Here is a 19,765-nt window from a genome sequence, read left to right as displayed (position 1 = left end):
GCGAGTGGGGCTCTGCATGCCACCACATTGGATTTGAAATGAAACCTCTACAACAGAATTCAAGTGCAGATTGTAACGTTTAATTTGAAGGTTTGAACAAAAATATCTGATAGAAATTGTAGGAATTGTACACATTTCTTTACAAACACTCCACATTTTAGGAGGTCAAAAGTAATTGGACAAATAAACCAAGCCCAAACAAAATATTTTTATTTTCAATATTTTGTTGCGAATCCTTTGGAGGCAATCACTGCCTTAAGTCTGGAACCCATGGACATCACCAAACGCTGGGTTTCCTCCTTCTTAATGCTTTGCCAGGCCTTTACAGCCGCAGCCTTCAGGTCTTGCTTGTTTGTGGGTCTTTCCGTCTTAAGTCTGGATTTGAGCAAGTGAAATGCATGCTCAATTGGGTTAAGATCTGGTGATTGACTTGGCCATTGCAGAATGTTCCACTTTTTAGCACTCATGAACTCCTGGGTAGCTTTGGCTGTATGCTTGGGGTCATTGTCCATCTGTACTATGAAGCGCCGTCCGATCAACTTTGCGGCATTTGGCTGAATGTGGGCTGAAAGTATATCCCGGTACACTTCAGAATTCATCCGGCTACTCTTGTCTGCTGTTATGTCATCAATAAACACAAGTGACCCAGTGCCATTGAAAGCCATGCATGCCCATGCCATCACGTTGCCTCCACCATGTTTTACAGAGGATGTGGTGTGCCTTGGATCATGTGCCATTCCCTTTCTTCCCCAAACTTTTTTCTTCCCATCATTCTGGTACAGGTTGATCTTTGTCTCATCTGTCCATAGAATACTTTTCTAGAACTGAGCTGGCTTCATGAGGTGTTTTTCAGCAAATTTAACTCTGGCCTGTCTATTTTTGGAATTGATGAATGGTTTGCATCTAGATGTGAACCCTTTGTATTTACTTTCATGGAGTCTTCTCTTTACTGTTGACTTAGAGACAGATACACCTACTTCACTGAGAGTGTTCTGGACTTCAGTTGATGTTGTGAACGGGTTCTTCTTCACCAAAGAAAGTATGCGGCGATCATCCACCACTGTTGTCATCCGTGGACGCCCAGGCCTTTTTGAGTTCCCAAGCTCACCAGTCAATTCCTTTTTTCTCAGAATGTACCCGACTGTTGATTTTGCTGCTCCAAGCATGTTTGCTATCTCTCTGATGGATTTTTTCTTTTTTTTCAGCCTCAGGATGTTCTGCTTCACCTCAATTGAGAGTTCCTTAGACCGCATGTTGTCTGGTCACAGCAACAGCTTCCAAATGCAAAACCACACACCTGTAATCAACCCCAGACCTTTTAACTACTTCATTGATTACAGGTTAATGAGGGAGATGCCTTCAGAGTTAATTGCAGCCCTTAGAGTCCCTTGTCCAATTACTTTTGGTCCCTTGAAAAAGAGGAGGCTATGCATTACAGAGCTATGATTCCTAAACCCTTTCTCCGATTTGGATGTGAAAACTCTCATATTGCAGCTGGGAGTGTGCACTTTCAGCCCATATTATATATATAATTGTATTTCTGAACATGTTTTTGTAAACAGCTAAAATAACAAAACTTGTCTCACTGTCCAAATATTTCTGGCCCTGACAGTAGCTGTGATGTCACGGCAGTCTTCCATCAGTGAGAATGGTGGAGCATTCTGAATTCACATAATATGACCCTGCTTAAATACGGTTTCTCACTGGCTAGGGTTACTTCTTGTGACTCAACATGGGTTTGCCAACTCGAAATAACACCTAGTCCTTTCTCAGTTTTACATGAAGTAATCGTTCACGTGGTCTTTAAATTGCAACATATGTGTCATGCGCAGAACTTGTTTTGCAGTCTGAAAATAGATAAGCCATAGCCTAAGTAATGTATATGTGCCCTTTATGGCTAATTACAGACCGTTACTAGGAGACCAGCTTGAGAATAGCATTGACCTGTCAGCCAAGTATGATTTATCATGTCAGGCGGTAGCCAGAACTTCAAACTCACACACAAAATCTAAGGACTTTTAACCCTACACATTCAAGCTAAGGCCTGAACGTGATGTCCAATTTATGAATCAAATATTCATAAACCTACTATTATTTTACATTCCACCATCAATGCAAGGTATTACTTTGAACTTTTGGACCAATTGAAGGCAGCTCAGGCCAAAAGGTGTGGTAAGCTGTCCAAAGGAATCTTCTTCCTGCAAGACAACGCCTCCTCTCACACTGCACAAGTGATCACGGCAAAACTGGCAGAGCTGGCCTTCCAGATGGTTGACCACCCACCTTATTCACCAGATCTAGCTTTCTCCAACTATCATCTGTTTCTAAACCTGAAGAAACACCTCAAGGGTACCAAATTTCACACCATTTCTGATGCTATGGATGCCTGGTTTGAGGCACAACTGAAATCCTTCTTTTTGCTAGGCTTACAGATCTTAGAATACCGATGTAAGAAGTGTGGTGACATCAGTGGAGAGTATGTAGAATAAATGTAAAGTTTCATCATCCTATCTCGTTTCTTTCTGGGTAAAGCCAAAAACTTATCAGCAGCCCCTCGTAATATGATATATCTTTGTAGAAGTGTTAAATGGCACAAACTAAAGCCCTTTCTGATGACCTCAGAAAAAGAGCTTTTGATACTCTGACTGGAAAATGTTATATACAATCTATAAAGAGATTAAACTCCACTGATCCGAAGACAAAGAGATTGTGTACAAATGGGAGAAATTCAAGACTATTATTATCTTTTCAGAAGGTCTTGAATAACAAAGATCACTCCAAAAGCAAGGTCTATAATAGTAAATGAGGTTACAAAGGAACCCAAGGTAACCTGCAAGAAAGTAAGGGACACTCGTATTACAAAATAAACATTAAAAATTATCGAGATCACAACCATCCAGTATAAAAACTCTTTTATTGAAAAAATATATCAAAACCAAACAGGTCTATAGTAAAAACTATATGGAGAGAAGGTATACACACCAGTGACTATGTAAGGGGAATATATGAAAAGCAGAAACTGCTGTGTGAATGCTGACATGAAAAATCCAATAGCTATATGTAAGAGTGCAAAAACATAAAAATTCTACACTATATGGAGAGAAGGTATGCACACTAACGTAGAGAAATACTTTGGCGTAGTGTTGGGGCTCTGTTGTATTGATCAATTCAATGGCTACGTTTCTCTTTATTCATATGTTCATGGCAGTAATGCAGATTCCATTTTTCATACTTTCACTTTTACATATAGCTATTGGATTTTTCATGTCAGTATTCACATAGCAGTTTCTGCTTTTCATATATTCCTCTTACATAGTCACTGGTGTGCATACCTTCTCTCCATATAGTGTAGAATTTTTAGGTTTTTGCACCCAGTTCAGACTCAGAATTGGTGTTCCAGACGTTATTTCTTAATTGATCTATAGTAAAAACTGGCACATGTCTGGCGGACAAGTCTCCTTAGTCATAGCAAGCTATGACTAAGGAGACTTCTCTGTCAGAAATGGTTCACTTTTTAAAACCGGTAAAATATTTGTACCGTGTTAGCCAGTAGATAGAAAAAAAATTGTTTAAAAGAAGTGAGGGTTCTCAGTGGTTGATACCTTTTAATAGCTAATTGAAAAGATGGTAATGAATAGCAAGATTATGAGACTACTCATGTCTCTTCATCAGGCATGGTATAACAGAAAATCTGAAGAGTCACATATTTATACACAACTGTCATGCAGATGACTAACAGGGTTTGCAAAGTATCTGGTAAACTCCCAGAAGATGTTACAACACACAGGGGACACAGGGGTCACTATACAATGGAGATCCAGCCGCTAGGGAGGAGGATGAGGGGGCACCTCCTGAACTCACCTCAAGCTGACTCCTGAGCTCCCTAGCGTCCCTGTACAGATTTTTTCAACCTATTGAGAGCAGGATAGCTTATTCCCTCAGCTGGCCCTATACTCACCCTGCCTAGTGAGCAGGCCGACTAATTCACTACATTCGCAACTACAATAAAGAAACACAAGGGAAGGAATACAAACAGGGGAAATAGACATGCAAGGAAAAGATATTGCAGGTGGTGTCAGTGCAGCAAACACCACTGCTGCACACAACATGACAGACTTCTTCCAGATCTCTCTCCCTCGAAAGTGGACTACATAGAAATGAGGATTCAGTTTCTATCACAGGCATCATGTGATCAGATCACCTGACTTAAATAGGGAAGGGGAGTGATCTCAAAGAGCCACACCTGAGATTGACTGCTAAAGCCCACAGCCAGACAGGAAAAGGGTGTATAACCCTTACAGCAATGTAAGTCGTGTACAGGTTGGGCTCCCCAGTATACAGAAAAACCACGCACCAGGAAAAGGACTCTAGGCAGTTGGTTGATAAATGATTGTTTTACTTTACCAAAACAAAGAAAACATGCAGAAAACAAAAAGAACAGAACTATATATTCACAAGGCCAAAAGCCTATACCCCCTATGCTGCGCCACTCGTAATGGAGATTTATACCGCCTTCTCACCAACCTTTGCCTAACCAAGGGTCTAAACAGTCGCCTAATACCTGGTAATCCCTCTGGGTAGCAGGAGTAATTGTGTGTGTGTGAACACGCCCTACCAGTGGTGCAGCATAAGAGCTTACAACTTATCTACCTAAACATAAACAAAACCCTCTAATGGTCCAGTCACACTAAGCAACTTACCAGCGATCCCAACAACGATAGGGATCGCTGGTAAGTTGCTAGCAGGTTGCTGGTGAGATGTCACACTGCGACGCTCCAGCGATCCCACCAGCAACCTGACCTGGCAGGGATCGCTGGAGCGTCGCTACACGAGTTGCTGGTGAGATCACCAGCAACCAGTGACCAGCCCCCAGCGCCGCGTGGAAGATGCTGCGCTTGGTAACTAAGGTAAATATCGGGAAACCAACCCGATATTTACCTTGGTTACCAGCGCACGCAGCTACACGTGCAGAGAGCAGGGAGCAGCGCACACTGAGCGCTGGCTCCCTGCTCTCCTAGTACAGCACACATGGGGTTAATTACCCGATGTGTGCTGCAGCTAAATGTGCACAGAGCAGGGAGCAGCGCACACTGAGCGCTGGCTCCTTGCTCTCCTAGTTACAGCACACATCAGGTTAATTAACCCGATGTGTCCTGCAGCTACATGTGCACAGAGCAGGAGCCGGCACTGAGAGTGAGAGCGGGGGAGGCTGGTAACAAAGGTAAATATCGGGTAACCAAGTACAGGGCTTCTTGGTTACCCGATGTTTACATTGGTTACCAGCCTCCGCAGAAGCCGGCTCCTGCTGCCTGCACATTTAGTTGTTGCTGTCTCGCTGTCACACACAGCGATCTGTGCTTCACAGCGGGACAGCAACAACTAAAAAATGGCCCAGGACATTCAGCAACAACCAACGACCTCACAGCAGGGGCCAGGTTGTTGCTGGATGTCACACACAGCAACATCGCTAGCAACGTCACAAAAGTTGTTCGTTAGCAGCGATGTTGCTAGCGATGTTGCTTAGTGTGACGGGGCCTTAACCCCCTTGAATACCCTTGATTGCTGAAGCCTCACAGATAAGGCAGATGGTAAAAGTGGAAAGGCAAACCACATAGCTAGCAACACAGTCCTGGAAATCTTCTAAAGCAACAGTCTATACAAACAGATGGCGCTGTCCCTTTAAGGTTTTAACTATAAGGCTATGTGCGCACGTGTGCGCTCTGCACCGCACCTAAAAGGTGCACTTAAGAGCGCAGCTGAAAAGCTCCGTTCTGAAGCGCATGGTGCCGGCAGAGAACGTGCGCTCTGCATGCTGCCTCTCCCTATAGACAGCATGCAAACCACACGGAAGAAGTGACATGTCACTTCTTAGAATGCAGCGATTCGGGCAGCAGCCGAATTGCTGCGTTCTAATATGCCACGTGCGCTCGGCTCCTGCACAATCTCCATAGACTGTGCAGGGGACGCAGGACGTATGCAGTTACGCTGCGCTGCAGATCGCAGCGTAACTGCATGTAATACGCACACGTGCGCACATAGCCTAACTGGCAAACTGACAAGGCAGAGCCAGCAAGTCTCACTGTGTATATAGTCGGCCTAAGCAGAACAGATATGTGTTTTGGTACCAAAACAAAGTGTTGCGTGCACGCACTCCTGGGCACAGCCATCCATACCCGGGTACTGTGGTGTGCAGCTGTTATAAATGGAAACTTGAAGATCCTCTCACGGTGATCAGTATAGCCAGCAACTGAAGAATGGTGGATCTCTGGCACAGGATGCTGCTCACACGCGTCACTGTCCTCCTCACTAAACTCTAACACGAGTCTTCTCACAATCCACCTATTTCTGCGGCAGCTTCTTTCTGTTGTGCACACCTTTCGTTTTCCATTCAGCTCACATCCAGCACCTCCTCCAGTCTCTCAGTCCACAGCCGAAAAGAGTTAGCTGTTGTTATAGTGACCAGTCAAAGACAGATGCAGAACAGCGGCCCCTTGTGACCGGTCAGCAACAATGCATACAATGGACAGTAAATAAGCATTTTGCATTCACAGTGAATAAAGGTCATTAATACACTCTTACTCTATTACATATCAATAACAATGCATACAATGAATGGCAAATTAGCATCTTGCATTCACAGTGAATAACAGTTATCAATACACCCTCACCCTATCACAGCACCACAAGCAAGGAGATGTTATTAAATAACAGCAGTGGACCTGCCAGCAGGGGGGTGCTGTGACCTTCTGACACCAGATTCATCTGAGGTGTCTTCCACCTGTAGTTCAGAGTCAAGCACCTCAGGGGTTGGTACACGGTCATCAAACTGACATGGCTGTAGCATATTGCGATGAAGGTTACGAGTTGGTCCTCCAGTCCCCACAGGTTCTACCTCATACACGGGGATTCCTGGGGCCACCCTCCTTTTTACTACATATGGTGTCGCTTCCCACCAGTCATCTAGCTTGCCGGACGGTGCTTGACACTTACTAGCACCCTGTCCCCATCAGAGAAGGATTCAGTCTGTACAGGTCGAGTATCTTTGTGGGTCACTTGATTCAATCGACCACCCTATGCACCACCCTCAATCTCCATCTGTGTTCCCGGACGCACTCAGAAGCGTTCCGTGGCAGGTTAACAGAGGGTTTAGGCATCTGCAAGTCCTGGATCTCCCTACTGGTTCTACCAAACATCAACATGTACAGGGAGCACCCAGTCATGCAGTGTACCCGGTTGTTGTAGGCCCACATTAATTCTGGGAGATAGGCCAATGAGCTCGCTGCTCTCCCTCCAAAGTCCTCAATATCTGTAGAAGGGTTCGGTTAAAATGCTCACAAACACTATTCCCCTGTGGGTGGTAGGGTGTTGTTCTTGACTGTTCAATAATATACAACTGACAAAGCTCCTTCATGAGGGCACCCTGGAAACATGCCTGTTGTGAATTCATTTTACAGTTTGGGGCTCCCTCTTGTGGTCAGTGCTGGCGGTGCAGTTGATGTGTGGAATGAAAGGACTGGCAATCAGGGTCAGATTGGGCTATTTAACTTAGTAGCTTTCTCTTGTTACTTGCCGGTGGTCAATTGCTCGTGTGTGTTAAGGACATTCTGTAACCAGCTCTGCTCACTTCTAGAATTACTCTCAGATAAGTGGTCTTTGTACCTTTGCTGTTTGTTTTCCACTTTCTTGTTGTTTTTTCTGCTTTGATACTAATGCATAATTCCTATTTTGTCTGTGTGGAGTTTGTGGTGGAATGGGATCATTCCCTGCTGGGAGTGTATGTATACTTAGCTCCATGATTCTGCAAGGTTTGTGTTTGTCATGCTTGGTATTAATTCAGTCCCTCATCTGTATTAGTGTTTTTGGCTCCCAGTAACATCTGAGTGCTGGTACAGTGGGGAAGAAGTTGTGTGACCTCAGGATTTTTCCATATCAGTAGTGCTGGTATATATTAGGGTTTTTATGGCTGCAGACAGTTGCTCTTTCCTATCCTTTCCTATAAAGATAGTTTGGGCCTTACCTTAGCTGAATCTGTCTTTTCTGTCTTTGTTTTGTATTTTTCTATATCACCGTAGCCTTTACATGTGGGGGGCTATCTATCTATCTTTGGGGACTACTCTGAGGCAGATTAGCTTTCATATATTTCTATCTGTGAGATTATTTAGTTCTCTGGCTTTTTCGAGACGTCCAGGTCATCGTAGGCACGCCCCACGGCTAATGTTAGTTGTGTGTCAGGATTAGGTAAGTGTAGGAATTTTTTTTTTCTTGTGTGTTTTTTCCTCTTTATCTCTGGGTGCTGTTTAGGATCTTGCTGTCATGGATGTCACACATTTAGCTGGGAGAGTCGATCAGCTTACTTCTCAGGTTAAGGATATATCCGATTATCTTGCCCAGACACCTGTGTTAAAACCTAAAATATCTTTACCGGATTTCTTCTCTGGGGATCGGTCTAAATTTATGAACTTCAAGAACTATTGTAGGTTATTTTTTGCCTTGAAACCCAAGTCCTCAGGGTCTTCCAGGCAGCGAGTTCAGATTGTTATCTCTCTGCTGCGTGGTGACCCCCCAGGATTGGGCCTTTTCCCTGGTGCCTGAAGATCCTGCTCTTGCTGATGTGGATTTTTTTTTAAGGCTCTAGGGTTGTTATACGATGAACCTAATGCTATTGATCAAGCCGAGGAAACTTTTTGGCTTTGATCCAGGGTCAGGAACCTGCAGAGATATACTGTCAGAAATTTCGTAAGTGGGCGGTCCTTACTGAGTGGAATGATGCGGCTCTTGCGGCTCTCTTTCAGAAGGGGTTGTCAGAGCCTGTAAAGGACGTTATGGTGGGCTTTCCTGTTCCCTCTGGTCTCGATGCCTCTATGTCATTGGCCATTCAGATTGATAGACGTTTATGGGAACGTTAAACAATGTGTGCTGAAGTGTCGCTCTCAGAGCAGTCTCCGGAGCCCATGCAGTGTAATAGGGTCATTTCTAGGGCAGAATGGCAGGATTTTAGACGGCGTAATAAGCTATGTTTCTTCTGTGGAGACGCCTCTCATACTATTTCTGTCTGCCCTAAGCATGAGAAACGATTTGCCCGTTCAGTTACTTTGGGCGGTTTACAGTCGAAATTTCTTTTGTTGGTTTCTTTGATCTGTTCCCTATCATCATTTTTGGCTATGTCTTTTATTGATTCAGGAGCTGCCCTGAACTTGATGGATTTTGGGTTTGCTGAGCGTTGGGGTTTTCCTATGGTGCCTTTGCATGCTCCTATCCCTTTGAGAGGTATTGATGCTACTGCTTTAGCTAAAAATATGCCCCAGTTTTGGACCCAGGTGATGATGCGGGTTGCGCCTGACCATCATGAGGTTTGCAAGTTTTTAGTCTTGCATAATATGCATGATAATTTGGTACTGGGATTTCCTTGGTTGCAAGCCCATAATCCAGTTCTTGATTGGACTTCTTTATCTGTGACTAGTTGGGGCTGCCAACAGTGGCGTAACTAGAGTTTGATGGGCCCCGGTGCAAAGCTCAGACCTTGGCCCCCCCTCCACATACACCGACACTTGGGGTATGGGATAATGACACTGACACTCGGGGTACAGGATAATGGTGCTGACACGTGGCTCTTACCCACAGCACCCAGATTTCCCATGTTCTGAAATCCCTCTATCAGCACCCAACTTTCCTATGTTCTGATATCCATCTTGTCCTCGGCATCCAGCTTCCCCATGCTCTGCTATACATCTTTCCCTCAGCACCCAGCTTTCCCATATCAGAGCATGGGAAAGCTGGGTGCTGAGGGAAAGCACTTTTTTCCCTCAGCACAAAACGTTCCCATCCCCTGATTGTATCTTTGTCCCCCCTTGTATATAGTTCTCCAAGTACAATAATGGCCTCAACATTGCCTAACAAATAGTATAAAGGGTCCCACATAACCCTTCATATATTAGAATACACTTCCATAGTCCTCCATGTATTATAATGCATTTCCCATAGTTCTCCATGCATTATAATTCACCCCATAGTACTCAATATATAATACTGCACCACATAGTCCTCCATATATTATAATGCACCCCCATAATCCTCCATGTATAAAGTAGCCCTTTAATTATTATCAGGAATTTCTCATAGTTTTCCATGTATTATAATTCACACCATAGTCCTCCATATATTATACTGCACCACATAGTCCTCCATATATTATACTGCAACAAATAGTCCTCCATATATTATGCTGCAGCCCTATAGTCCTCCCTGTATAAAGTAGCCCTCATAGCCCTCCAATTATTATAATGAATTTCTCATAGTTTTCCATATATTATAAATCACCCCATAGTACTCCATATATTATACTGCATCACATAGTCTCCAATGTTTTATAATGCACCCCCATAGTCCATGTATAAGGTAGGCTCCATAGTCCTCCATATATTATATTATAGCCCCCATAGTCCTATATGTATTATAACGCAACCCCATAAAACTTCATATTGTATTATGCAGCCCCATACTCCTCCATGCATAATGCACCCCTATATTCCATGTATAAGGTGTCCTTCATTTTGTATTATGCAGCCCCCCCAGACCTTCATATATAATAATGCAGCCAACCTCCCCAGTCCTCCATGTATAATAATGCAGCCAGCTTCTCCAGGCCTCCATCTATAATAATACAGCCAGCCTCCCAGTCCTCCATGTATAGTAATACAGCCAGCCTCCCCAGGCCTCCATGCATAATATAGCAGCCAGCCTATCCTGGCCCCCATATATAATGTAGCAGCGAGCCTCTCTAGGCATCCATGTATAAAATAGCAGCCAGCCTCTCCAGGCCTCCATGTATAATAATACAGCTAGCCTCCCCAGGCCTCCATGTATAATAATGCATTCAGCTTCCCCAGGCCTCCATGTATAGTAATACAGCCAGCCTCCCCAGGCCTCCATGCATAATATAGCAGCCAGCCTATCCTGGCCCCCATATATAATGTAGCAGCGAGCCTCTCCAGGCCGCCTCCATGTATAATATAGCAGCCAGCCTCTCCAGGTATAATATAGCAGCCAGCCTCCCCAGGCTTTCATGTATAATGCAGCCTCTCCAGGACTCTATGTATAATATAGCAGACAGCCTCTCCAGGCCTCCATGTATAATATAGCAGCCAGCCTCTCCAGGCCACCATGTATAATATATCAGCCAGCCTCCCCAGGCCTCCATGTATAATGCAGCCTCCCCAGGCCTCCATGTATAATGCAGCCTCTCCAGGCCTCCATCTAATATATAAAGCTGAATGTGTGTATGTGTGTGTATATGTATGTATGTATGTATGTATGTGTGTATGTCCGGGATTGGCATCTGCACCGTCGCAGCTACAGCCACAAAATTTTGCACACTCACACTTCTGGACCCCGAGAGCGTCATAGGCTATGTTTTGAGGGGAAATTTTAACCCCACGCTTTACAGTTATTCGCCAAAAAACCTGCCTCCATTAAAGTGAATGGAGCTGGGAGCCACAGTGTAGCCAGAACTTCAGAAGAATGCACAGCCACGCCCTTATATGGAATGTTAGCGTTTCACAATGCAGCCAGGGAAAAAGACAGGGAAAGAGGCAGACACAGACAGGGTAAGAAACAGACACAAAGAGATAGACACAGACAAAGAGACAGACAGGGAAAGAGAGGGAAAGAGAGAGACAAGTTAAGAGACAGACACAGACAGGTAAAGAGACAGACAAAGAGACAGAGACAGACACGGAAACAGACAGACAGGGAAAGAGACAGATAAAGACAGATAAAGAGACAAAGAGACAGACACAGGGAAAGAGACACAGGGAAAGAGGGAAAGAGACAGACAGGAAAAGAGAGGGAAAGAGACAGATATTGAAAGTGACAGAGATAGATAGCCAGGGAAAGAGATTGAGACAGACAAGGAAAGAGACAGACAGACAAAGAGATAGAGAGAGAGACAGAGAGATATATACAGAGGGGGAGACAGACATTATAATTACATTGCGCCAAAAAGTATATACCTTACAGTTGTTAAGGTGGGGCCCTGACATGGGATACTCACCACACTCGGGGATATGAACACACACACAAAATGCGCCACACACTACCACGTACTTGAACACATATACCACCCTCAGCACACATTTCACCACACATACACCAACCTCGCCACATAATCGCCCTAAGACACACATAAGTCTGGTATTATCCTTCAAAAATAAAAATCTGATTAATAAGCAGCCAAACTACAAGAACAACAAATGTACCATATAGGAAATATGGCAGCTGTCAGTCACATGACCTGTCTATTTTGTGTATGTGTGAGCTAATATATACTGTCAGGGGGGAGGGCTTTCTGTTGCCTGGAGATTTATCAGGCTGCCAATAGCAACCAATCACAGCTTAGCTTCTATTTTGCTACAGTTAATTAATCTGAGCTCTGATTGGTTAATATAGGCAACAATTTAATAATTACATTTCTATCTATTTGTTTTGTGTTTTCTGTGTGCAGAATACATTATTGTTAATACATTCTATTTTGTTAACAGCAGTTATTAACCCGGGCGAAGCCGGGTAGTACAGCTAGTCTAATATATAAAGCTGAATGTGTGTGTGTGTGTGTGTGTGTGTGTGTGTGTGTGTGTGTGTGTGTGTGTGTGTGTGTGTATGTCCGGGATTGGCATCTGCACCGTCGCAGGTAAAGCGAATGGAGCTGGGAGCCACAGTGCAGCCAGAACTTCAGAAGAATGCGCAGCCACGCCCTTATATGGAATGTTAGCGTGTCACAATGCAGCCAGGGAAAGAGGCAGACACAGACAGGGTAAGAAACAGACAAAGAGACAGACTGATAGGGAAAGAGACAGACACAGACAAAGAGACAGAGACAGACACAGGGAAGGAAAGGGAAAGAGACAGACAGGGTAAGAGACAGACAAAGACAGGTAAAGAGACAAAGAGACAGACACAGGGAAAGAGACAGACAGGGAAAGAGAGGGAAAGAGACAGACAGGGAAAGTAACAGAGAGATAGACAGGGAAAGAGATAGATAGACAGACAGGGAAAGAGATTGAGACAGACGGAGAAAGAGACAGAGACAGTCAGAGACAGACAGGGCTAGAGACAGACAGACAAAGAGAGAGAGAGACAGAGAGATATATACAGAGGGGGAGACAGACAGAGAATGGGAGAGAAACAGAGAGACAGTTACTATCCTGGGGTTTTAATACATTCTATTTATACATTCTATCCCGGGAATGTTAATACATTCTATTTTGTTAACAACAGTTATTAACCCGGGCGAAGCCGGGTAGTACAGCTAGTGTATAATATAGCAATCAGCCTCTCCAGGCCTCCATGCATAATATAGCAGCCAGTCTCCCCAGGCCTCCATGTATAATGTAGCCTCCCCAGGCCTCCATGTATAATGCAGCCTCTCCAGGCCTCCATTTATAATATAGCAGTCATCCTCTCCAGGCCTCCATGTGCAATATAGCAGCCAGCCTCCCCAGGCCTCCATGTTTAATATAGCAGCCAGCCTCTCCAGGCCTCCATGTGTAATGCAGCCTCTCCAGGCCTCTATGTATAATATAGCAGCCAGTCTCTCCAGGCCTCCATGTATAATATAGCAGCCAGCCTCTCCAGGCCTCCATGTTTAATATAGCAGACAGCCTCTCTAGGCCTCCATGTAGAATATAGCAGCCAGCTTCCCCAAGCCTCCATGTATAATGCAGCCTCCCCAGGCCTCCATGTATAATGCAGCCTCCCCAGGCCTCCATGTATAATGCAGCCTGCCCAGGCCTCCATATATACGGAGGAGCCGCTGCAGCCACTGATACCAGGCAGGGGCCCCGGTGCCGCCGCTGACACCAGGCAGGGGGGCCCGGTGTCGGCGGCAGCACCGGGTCATATATCGGCCGCGTGGCCTGTGACAGATCAGCGCAGCTCCTCTCACTGAAAGGAGCTGGCTGCTGAGCTGCCTGGCGGCCGCCGGGCCCCTGACCTCCCGGGTCCAGTCGCAATGGCGACCGCTGCGACCGCAGTAGTTATGCCCCTGGCTGCCAATGTGTGCATAATGATACTCCTGTTTTGTCTATTTCATCTCAGACACAGGAGGTCCCTGACTATTTGGCGGATTTAATTGATGTGCTTAATGAGACCGAGGCCGTGTCTTTGCCTCCACATAGGGACTGTGATTACGCTATTTAATTGGTGTCTGGTTGTAAATTTCCTAAGGGACGGCTTTTCAATTTATCTGTGCCTGGGCATGTTGCTATGCAGACTTACATTAAGGAGTCTTTGGAGAAGGGTCACATTAGACCATCATGTTACCCTTTGGGCGCCGTTTTTTTGTTTCATGGCCAAGAAGGAAGGTTCATTGCGGCCCTGTATTGATTATCGTCTCCTTATTAAAATCACGGTTAAATATCAGTATCTGTTGCCTCTGATTTACGACCTATTTTCTAGGGTGAAGGGTGCTAGTTGGTTTACTAAACTCGATCTTCGGGGAGCATATATTCTCATTTGCATTAAACAGGGGGATGAATGGAAGATGGCATTTAATACTAGAGATGAGCGAACCGGTCCCGGTTCGGCTCGAGGTCGGTTCGCCGAACGGAGGTCCCGTTCGAGTTCGGTTCGTCGAACGTTTGACGAACCGAACTCGAACGGCATAGGATACAATGGCAGGCATTCACAAACACATAAAAACACCTAGAAAACACCCTCAAAGGTGTCCAAAAGGTGACAAACAACTCACAACACAACACAAACACATGAGAAAGTGACAAGGACATAAACTCATGCGAAAACAAAAGAGCAGGACAAGGAAAAAGTAGAGGACACACAGATATAGGCATGGCACGCCCTTCTAAAATCATGTAAAACAGCGCAAGGTTACTCCAAGCGGAGTCTCCCTTTTTTCCAAAAATTGGGCCCCACACACACCCACCCCTTCAGTGGCAGCAGTTGTGCCCCAGTTGTACACTTCACAGCTAGATTTGCATCAAGCACATTCAAAAATACGCCATAATTAACCGTCCCCAGGATGACACCGGGGTAGGTAGCAAAGTCTTTCCTGATCCCAGCTCTGTGCATCTTGGATCATTTATAAAAAACACAGCAAGCAAGGGTTACTCCAAGCGGAGTCTCCCTTTTTTCCAAAAATTGGGCCCCACACACACCCACCCCTTCAGTGGCAGCAGTTGTGCCCCAGTTGTACACTTCACAGCTAGATTTGCATCAAGCACATTCAAAAATACGCCATAATTAACCGTCCCCAGGATGACACCGGGGTAGGTAGCAAAGTCTTTCCTGATCCCAGCTCTGTTCATCTTGGCTCCTTTTTAAAAACACGATAGGCAAGGGTTACTCCAAGCGGAGTCTCCCTTTTTTCCAAAAATTGGGCCCCACACACACCCACCCCTTCAGTGGCAGCAGTTGTGTCCCAGTTGTACACTTCACAGCTAGATTTGCATCAAGCACATTCAAAAATACGCCATAATTAACCGTCCCCAGGATGACACCGGGGTAGGTAGCAAAGTCTTTCCTGATCCCAGCTCTGTGCATCTTGGCTCCTTTTTAAAAACACGGTAAGCAAGGGTTACTCCAAGCGGAGTCTCCCTTTTTTCCAAAAATTGGACCCCACACACACCCACCCCTTCAGTGGCAGCAGTTGTGCCCCAGTTGTACACTTCACAGCTAGATTTGCATCAAGCACATTCAAAAATACGCCATAACTAACCGTCCCCAGGATGACACCGGGGTAGGTAGCAAAGTCTTTCCTGATCCCAGCTCTGTTCATCTTGGCTCCTTTTTAAAAACACGGTAAGCAAGGGTTACTCCAAGCGGAGTCTCCCTTTTTTCCAAAAATTGGGCCCCACACACACCCACCCCTTCAGTGGCAGCAGTTGTGCCCCAGTTGTACACTTCACAGCTAGATTTGCATCAAGCACATTAAAAAATACGCCATAATTAACCGTTCCCAGGATGACACCGGGGTAGGTAGCAAAGTCTTTCCTGATCCCAGCTCTGTGCATCTTGGATCATTTATAAAAAACACAGCAAGCAAGGGTTACTCCAAGCGGAGTCTCCCTTTTTTCCAAAAATTGGGCCCCACACACACCCACCCCTTCAGTGGCAGCAGTTGTGCCCCAGTTGTACACTTCACAGCTAGATTTGCATCAAGCACATTCAAAAATACGCCATAATTTACCGTCCCCAGGATGACACCAGGGTAGGTAGCAAAGTCTTTCCTGATCCCAGCTCTGTTCATCTTGGCTCCTTTTTAAAAACACGGTAAGCAAGGGTTACTCCAAGTGGAGTCTCCCTTTTTTCCAAAAATTGGGCCCCACACACACCCAACCCTTCAGTGGCAGCAGTTGTGCCCCAGTTGTACACTTCACAGCTAGATTTGCATCAAGCACATTCAAAAATACGCCATAATTTACCGTCCCCAGGATGACACCGGGGTAGGTAGCAAAGTCTTTCCTGATCCCAGCTCTGTGCATCTTGGCTCCTTTTTAAAAACACGGTAAGCAAGGGTTACTCCAAGCGGAGTCTCCCTTTTTTCCAAAAATTGGGCCCCACACACACCCACCCCTTCAGTGGCAGCAGTTGTGCCCCAGTTGTACACTTCACAGCTAGATTTGCATCAAGCACATTCAAAAATACGCCATAATTAACCGTCCCCCAGGATGACACCGGGGTAGGTAGCAAAGTCTTTCCTGATCCCAGCTCTGTTCATCTTGGCTCCTTTTTAAAAACACGGTAAGCAAGGGTTACTCCAAGCGGAGTCTCCCTTTTTTCCAAAAATTGGGCCCCACACACACCCACCCCTTCAGTGGCAGCAGTTGTGCCCCAGTTGTACACTTCACAGCTAGATTTGCATCAAGCACATTAAAAAATACGCCATAATTAACCGTTCCCAGGATGACACCGGGGTAGGTAGCAAAGTCTTTCCTGATCCCAGCTCTGTTCATCTTGGCTCCTTTTTAAAAACACGGTAAGCAAGGGTTACTCCAAGCGGAGTCTCCCTTTTTTCCAAAAATTGGGCCCCACACACACCCACCCCTTCAGTGGCAGCAGTTGTGCCCCAGTTGTACACTTCACAGCTAGATTTGCATCAAGCACATTCAAAAATACGCCATAACTAACCGTCCCCAGGATGACACCGGGGTAGGTAGCAAAGTCTTTCCTGATCCCAGCTCTGTTCATCTTGGCTCCTTTTTGAAAACACGGTAAGCAAGGGTTACTCCAAGCGGAGTCTCCCTTTTTTCCAAAAATTGGGCTCCACACACACCCACCCCTTCAGTGGCAGCAGTTGTGCCCCAGTTGTACACTTCACAGCTAGATTTGCATCAAGCACATTCAAAAATACGCCATAATTAACCGTCCCCAGGATGACACCGGGGTAGGTAGCAAAGTCTTTCCTGATCCCAGCTCTGTGCATCTTGGATCATTTATAAAAAAACACAGCAAGCAAGGGTTACTCCAAGCGGAGTCTCCCTTTTTTCCAAAAATTGGGCCCCACACACACCCACCCCTTTAGTGGCAGCAGTTGTGCCCCAGTTGTACACTTCACAGCTAGATTTGCATCAAGCACATTCAAAAATACACCATAATAAACCGTCCCCAGGATGACACCGGGGTAGGTAGCAAAGTCTTTCCTGATCCCAGCTCTGTTCATCTTGGCTCCTTTTAAAAAACACGGTAAGCAAGGGTTACTCCAAGCAGAGTCTCCCTTTTTTCCAAAAATTGGGCTCCACACACACCCACCCCTTCAGTGGCAGCAGTTGTGCCCCAGTTGTACACTTCACAGCTAGATTTGCATCAAGCACATTAAACAATACGCCATAATTAACCGTTCCCAGGATGACACCGGGGTAGGTAGCAAAGTCTTTCCTGATCCCAGCTCTGTGCATCTTGGATCATTTATAAAAAACACAGCAAGCAAGGGTTACTCCAAGCGGAGTCTCCCTTTTTTCCAAAAATTGGGCCCCACACACCCACCCCTTCAGTGGCAGCAGTTGTGCCCCAGTTGTACACTTCACAGCTAGATTTGCATCAAGCACATTCAAAAATACGCCATAATTAACCGTCCCCAGGATGACACCGGGGTAGGTAGCAAAGTCTTTCCTGATCCCAGCTCTGTTCATCTTGGCTCCTTTTTAAAAACACGGTAAGCAAGCGTTACTCCAAGCGGAGTCTCCCTTTTTTCCAAAAATTGGGCCCCACACACACCCACCCCTTCAGTGGCAGCAGTTGTGTCCCAGTTGTACACTTCACAGCTAGATTTGCATCAAGCACATTCAAAAATACGCCATAATTAACCGTCCCAAGGATGACACCGGGGTAGGTAGCAAAGTCTTTCCTGATCCCAGCTCTGTTCATCTTGGCTCCTTTTTAAAAACACGGTAAGCAAGGGTTACTCCAAGCGGAGTCTCCCTTTTTTCCAAAAATTGGGCCCCACACACACCCACCCCTTTAGTGGCAGCAGTTGTGCCCCAGTTGTACACTTCACAGCTAGATTTGCATCAAGCACATTCAAAAATACACCATAATAAACCGTCCCCAGGATGACACCGGGGTAGGTAGCAAAGTCTTTCCTGATCCCAGCTCTGTTCATCTTGGCTCCTTTTAAAAAACACGGTAAGCAAGGGTTACTCCAAGCAGAGTCTCCCTTTTTTCCAAAAATTGGGCCCCACACACACCCACCCCTTCAGTGGCAGCAGTTGTGCCCCAGTTGTACACTTCACAGCTAGATTTGCATCAAGCACATTCAAAAATACGCCATAATTAACCGTCCCCAGGATGACACCGGGGTAGGTAGCAAAGTCTTTCCTGATCCCAGCTCTGTTCAAATTGGCTCCTTTTAAAAAACACGGTAAGCAAGGGTTACTCCAAGCGGAGTCTCCCTTTTTTCCAAAAATTGGGCCCCACACACCCACCCCTTCAGTGGCAGCAGTTGTGCCCCAGTTGTACTCTTCACAGCTAGATTTGCATCAAGCACATTCAAAAATACGCCATAATTAACCGTCCCCAGGATGACACCGGGGTAGGTAGCAAAGTCTTTCCTGATCCCAGCTCTGTTCATCTTGGCTCCTTTTTAAAAACACGGTAAGCAAGGGTTACTCCAAGCGGAGTCTCCCTTTTTTCCAAAAATTGGGCCCCACACACCCACCCCTTCAGTGGCAGCAGTTGTGCCCCAGTTGTACACTTCACAGCTAGATTTGCATCAAGCACATTAAAAAATACGCCATAATTAACCGTTCCCAGGATGACACCGGGGTAGGTAGCAAAGTCTTTCCTGATCCCAGCTCTGTTCATCTTGGCTCCTTTTAAAAAACACGGTAAGCAAGGGTTACTCCAAGCAGAGTCTCCCTTTTTTCCAAAAATTGGGCCCCACACACACCCACCCCTTCAGTGGCAGCAGTTGTGCCCCAGTTGTACACTTCACAGCTAGATTTGCATCAAGCACATTAAAAAATACGCCATAATTAACCGTTCCCAGGATGACACCGGGGTAGGTAGCAAAGTCTTTCCTGATCCCAGCTCTGTTCATCTTGGCTCCTTTTTAAAAACACGGTAAGCAAGGGTTACTCCAAGCGGAGTCTCCCTTTTTTCCAAAAATTGGGCCCCACACACACCCACCCCTTCAGTGGCAGCAGTTGTGCCCCAGTTGTACACTTCACAGCTAGATTTGCATCAAGCACATTCAAAAATACGCCATAACTAACCGTCCCCAGGATGACACCGGGGTAGGTAGCAAAGTCTTTCCTGA

This window comes from Anomaloglossus baeobatrachus, chromosome 10, assembly GCF_048569485.1.
Source record: "Anomaloglossus baeobatrachus isolate aAnoBae1 chromosome 10, aAnoBae1.hap1, whole genome shotgun sequence".
Taxonomy (NCBI): domain Eukaryota; kingdom Metazoa; phylum Chordata; class Amphibia; order Anura; family Aromobatidae; genus Anomaloglossus; species Anomaloglossus baeobatrachus.
The sequence above is the reverse complement of the archived record's forward strand: the minus strand, read 5'-3'. Positions refer to the sequence as shown.